This window comes from Phaseolus vulgaris, chromosome 4 (genome assembly GCF_000499845.2).
Source record: "Phaseolus vulgaris cultivar G19833 chromosome 4, P. vulgaris v2.0, whole genome shotgun sequence".
NCBI lineage: Eukaryota > Viridiplantae > Streptophyta > Magnoliopsida > Fabales > Fabaceae > Phaseolus > Phaseolus vulgaris.
This window is the reverse complement of record NC_023756.2, coordinates 35,974,782-35,980,361: the sequence shown is the minus strand read 5'-3', so window position 1 is coordinate 35,980,361 and position 5,580 is coordinate 35,974,782.

Genomic DNA, 5,580 nt, shown 5'->3' with positions numbered 1-5,580 from the left:
ACGAAGACGCAGATAAAATTTTTTAAAGAATGATGAGATTTATCTCAAAATCAAATCAAGGAAGTATACCAAAAGGTAATTTATATAGAAGGATTTGATTAATTAGATTCAAAACTTTTCTCAATATTGTGTTTTGCTTAGTTATTCAACTTAAAAAACATTTTGTTGACAAAAGATTGCATTTTTTAGTAATACATATATTGAGTACTATTCACACAAAAAAAAGACAATTTTTTTCCAAAAAAAAAAACATGTAAATGAGGATTATACATACAACATGCAAACTTAACATTTTGTTGGAAATTAGGTTTGAGTCTAGGAAGAGCCAAGAACGAGATGAGGATGTTGAATGACAGATCCTCAACATTAACAACCCAAGAGAGAACATTCTCAGCACTGTTCATAGGTTTGGGGCTGCTCTGTGGAATTGCCTCACGACCGACACAGCACACGGATGTGTTTTAATAGTATATGGTGAAAGGAATCCAGACTTAGGTATTTTATCTTCAAGATGAAATGCCAATTCAAGAGAGGAATGGACAGTGAGCTATGATCGAATGAATTAAAGGAGAATAAGAGAAACATTTATTGATGATTAGTAATTATACTTGTGATATGTTAATTTCTCAATGTAATGCTACATTTCATAGTAATTATGATGCAAGAAGAAGAAAATGTCTCAAAGTGTGATTTGATTTTTGAATGTAATATTAATTGTTATGGTTTTTGTTAGTATAAATCCCATTACTTTCAATCCCTAAGAAACAGTCTCCCTTAGATAACACTGTGTAGTGTTGATGGTGTGGTACTTAAATTAAGGGAATTGGAGATTGGTGACGGATGAAAAATTTAATTGTTTTGAAATCTTGGTATATTGAATGTCATCTTCTTCTGGTCATAATCTACTATTTTTAATTGTTTTCATTTTATTTTGGTTGGATTTAAATTAAATGTTTGATTGGAAGGTATGGTTTAGTTGGTCAAAAAATCTGAGTTTTGAACGCGGAAGAAGGAGTTGGGGTATTGTATGCAATTGTGAATGATATTGTGGAAGAAATATAGGAAGAATTGGATGGATTTGAGAGCGAGTCTTTCCTCTCTACACTTTGTTGATTATGCATTTGATAGAAGTTTCAGTGTTGATGATGACATTGGATAATGGGTTTTTGTTATTTATATATTTTAGAAAGAAGACTTATAAAACAATCATTAAAACATAAATTGGTTTGCCAAATTGTAATTAATAAACTTTGTCATAATATTTATACATATATTTCACCTTACACAAATTGGAAATTAGCTTGGAGAAAGAGTCTGTTTGAGTGGAAAAAGGTTTTGAAGAGTCAACTTCTTCATAAGTTTCAAGGATTGAGGATCGAGTTGGAAATGGAAGATAGTTGGGTTTGGAAGAAGAGTGAGTTTTCAACTTAGTCGATCAATTTTGCTTACGTTTTCTTAAGGGGTGGACTAGAAGGGAAAACATGTTCGTGTATGTAAAGTTTTGGAGGATTAAGACGTTGTCTTCAACCCTTGTCACTTCTTGGAGGGTGTTGAAAAACAAGATTCTGCCAAGACCAATTTGGAAAGGAAAGGAGTAATGATCGAAAGCAGTCTGTGTAATTAATGTGCGGGGTGGAAGAAGAGTCTTTTCGTCATTTGTTTTTTGAGTACAGGACAACTTGGCTTGTGTGGAGTCAATGCTACACTTAGTTATAATTGACGTTTGTGGACCATTCTGTTTCTTATGATCATTTTTTATAGTTTAGGATGTATAATGCATTTCGATATGTTTATGATGTTTGAGGAAAAATTTGGATTGCGCTCACTTGGTATCCTAAGTTTGTACCCGTACAGTTTGAGGGAGTCTCATATGATAAGCCTTCTTGTTTGGTTGTTCGTATCCCAGATCCCTCTCCAGTTGTTGGGCTTGCCTCCATGTCAAATCAGATACATATGAGATGCTCATGTAAGAAACATATATATCATGTTAAAGTTAGAAGTTAAAGCAGTTTTTTTACTGAATATATTTAAAACCTTCATAAATATTATTTAATATATCATACGCTTTCGTATAATTATTGTGAAATTTTGATCATATATTACTATTAATTGTTTTTAGTATTAATTATCAATTTCTCTCTATCTTTAAATACGTTTAAAGTTATTTCATGTATATGGTGATAATTATATATTTTTTTCGAAAATATTTAATTAAATAATTTTTTCATTCTGCATTAGTCTATTTGAGATGGATAGAATAGTTAATTTAATGATATATAAAGGAAATTAGTGTTTACTCCTGATGCGAGAACATTAGAAGAGTGAAGGATGTAATGATAGGGATGAATTGAATGATGTGGATGAATTGAATTGGTTATGATTTCTTAAGAAATATAATTGTTGAGATATACAATGTACATGGTAGATAAGTAAAAATTAATATTTAAAATGCAAAGTTAGATTACCGTATTCAGTAAAGAATCAATGAATTGAATGTGATTCTCTAAGTTCATTAATAATCTACAACATATTTAAAGATCTCAAGGGTTAAACATCTTTTTTTAATGAATTAAAATACTTTAGTACTCTCATTTTATTGATACCTGGTTTTCCAATACTATACTATTTGGCTTCACATTTTCAGTTTGTATTTGTACAACCTTAGGATTTCACATATTCAGTTTGTATTTGTACAACATTAGGAAAGTTCAACTAAACATATTTTTTTTAATCAATTAGAATACTTCTAATATTCTTATTTATTGATTACATGTTAGTTTTTCAAGTTGGCATATTAGAACTTTTTATTAGATGAATATTTTGTATAACATTTTTTATCGATAAAAAATAAATATATATAATAAAAAAATTATTTGAGGTATAGATTATTTGAAGTTAAAGTTAGTACAATAGAAAACTAAATTAATTTTGGAGATAAGATTTTTGCTTTATTCTCTCTCCTCCGAAGGGTTTTGGTGCAGCTAGGGTTTGTATGGATGACTGTTCATTCTTCAACTTGGTGATGGACGGTGGTGGTGCAGGGGTCGTGGGTGCTGGTCAGTGGAGACATGGCAGTGTGCCGAGACGCTGGGGGTGGCGTGACGACTCTCTACGTCTGCATACAAGGTGTATTCTTTTCTTAATTTTTTTTCTTAGTAAAGATGGTGTCAAGGCATTGCACACTACAAAAGTTTCCTCCTTTTTCATTTAGCCAGATCTAATTTGTAGTAAAGTCAAGATTTTTATAGAACGTGTGCGAGTGTTGCTGGTGGTGGTGCGATAGGGTCAAGAGGGTCTTTTCTTAGAGTTTTGTGGAACTTAAAGAATGGCAGAGGCCTGAGTCAATTTCTTAATACCTTGGGGTTTTTGAAAGAGAACGAAGTGATTCCCATTAAGAAGGCGGTTACTATGCAAGGACATAGGAAAACCTATGCTCAGGCCTTAGGCAATACTTGTGGCATCCCTTTGTCCCATCTATCTACACCTTGTATTAAGGGGGACATGGTTGCTATTCGAGTTGAAGAGGAATATTACTTGGCTGGTCTTGAGGATTGCAGGACCCATCTACATGGTCGGATTATTCTCTCTAAGGGGGATAAACCTCTCACACACCTTGCTTTAACTAAAAAGTTGCAGCTTGTGTGGAACGCTATTAGACCGTGGAAAACAATCCCTCTTGGCAAGGGTTTTTATGAGTTTGAGTTCTCTTCTTTAGAAGACATGCAGTGGGTTCTCGAGATGGGCTCATGGCAGTTATCTCCTGGTTTCTTGAGATTGTTTGCCTGGACATAAGACTTTGTTCCATGTACTATAAAGAGTACTAAAACCCATACCTAGATTAGAACCTACAATTTGCCTTTGGAATGTTGGAGACTAAGGGCGATATTTTCCATTACTAGAGGCATTGGTACTCCTTTTTCTTTGGATGATCATACTATGAAAAAGAATAGGGGTTTGTTTGCTAGAGTGTTGGTGGATATTGATCTTTTGTCCTCTCATCCAAATCTGCTATTGGTTAAACGTTCAGGCTTTGCATTTATAGTCGACGTGGAATATGAATGACTCCCTCCATTTTGCTCCAACTGTAAGATGAACTTGCTCAATGTCACGTGATTCATGCTCAGGGTCGTGTTACTGGATCTCAACATAAGTCTTCTCAAAAGAAAATTCTTGATGAACAGGAACAGGGGAACAGTGCTTCCAGCTTAGATGCTACTATCATTTAAAATCACCAATTTTCATGCTTCTATCCTCTTCAGCTTACAATTTATTTGAAGTTTTTTTTCTGCAGCTTCAAAAATTATTTCTTTATAAAAAGGACTTCTCAGCTTGATTAAAAACCTTCTCATTTGGAACTTGTTTAGAATCATCTTAATATTTTAAACTTGAAAAGTGAATGCCTCAAATTGTTTCTTTTGTCTTTGTTTTTATGGATTCAATAATTCCACATTACTGACATGCATATTTTTTTACTTTACTTTCAAATTTTCACAAAGAGAATTGGATTCAATTCATATGATCACTTGACTTCTTTGTTTGGAATTAAATCAACTACCACTTAAACAATTTCTAGGCACTTTTAGTTCTTCACAATTAAAAGCAAAATAAGTAGAATGGATGGAAAGACTCCTGGAACACTAAGAACATAAGGTTCAAGGCGAAAAAATGACACAAAATAATTCAAAAGCAAAATTTAAAGTGCTTAATGAATAAAAAGGCAGAATTGTAAATGACAAGAATTTAAAGGCAAAATTGAAATTGCTTAAAGATAAAAGCAATAATTGAAATGTGCTGAAAATTAAGGGTAGAAATCAACTCAAAAGCAATTAAGCACAAGATAACCATGCTCTGAATAGCACATGATGTGAGTTGATTTTAGGATAGTACATTTTATGGGTTACTACTTTGTTTAAGAGTTTTAAGATTAGCAATTATGGTGAGAAACCCAAATAGCTCTTGTTTAGCCCAATGTGCATTACAGTTTGATACCACCATTGCATGACATAGTCCAAAAATTCTAGGGAAGCTAACTTAACTTTATGGTCCTCTTCGACCTCATACACATTAAAAATTTGTTCTACCTTAGCTTCCCATCCTAAGTATAAATTAGGGTCACATTCCCCACTAAAACTAGGTAACTTAACAAAAGGAAAATAATTCTTTGGTGGTTGGTGTTGGGGGCGCCTAGTTTCCACATTTTGCATTCTCCATTCTTCTTCTTCTTCTTCTTCTTCTTCTTCGTCTTCTTCTTTACTCTCATAGTGCATATGATACCTTGTAGTGCATCTAGGTTCCTACCTCCTTTCTCTAGCTAGTTTCTTTTGAGTATCTTCTAGCCTTTGCATTCTCTCCACTAGTTGTCTCAACTCCTCTTCTTTGTGGGTCAAGCTCCTCTTGGCATCTGCAAGCTCCCCTAAAAGATGTGCCTTTTAAGGAGATTGTGGCTTTAAAGACTCTCCCGAAGACCAATGAGTCATAATTTTGCACAAAAGAAAGCAAACAATTAGTGAAAATAACAATTTAATGCACTCACTCACGTGTATCACTCGACTATTTAGTAAAGGATGGAACAAAATTTAA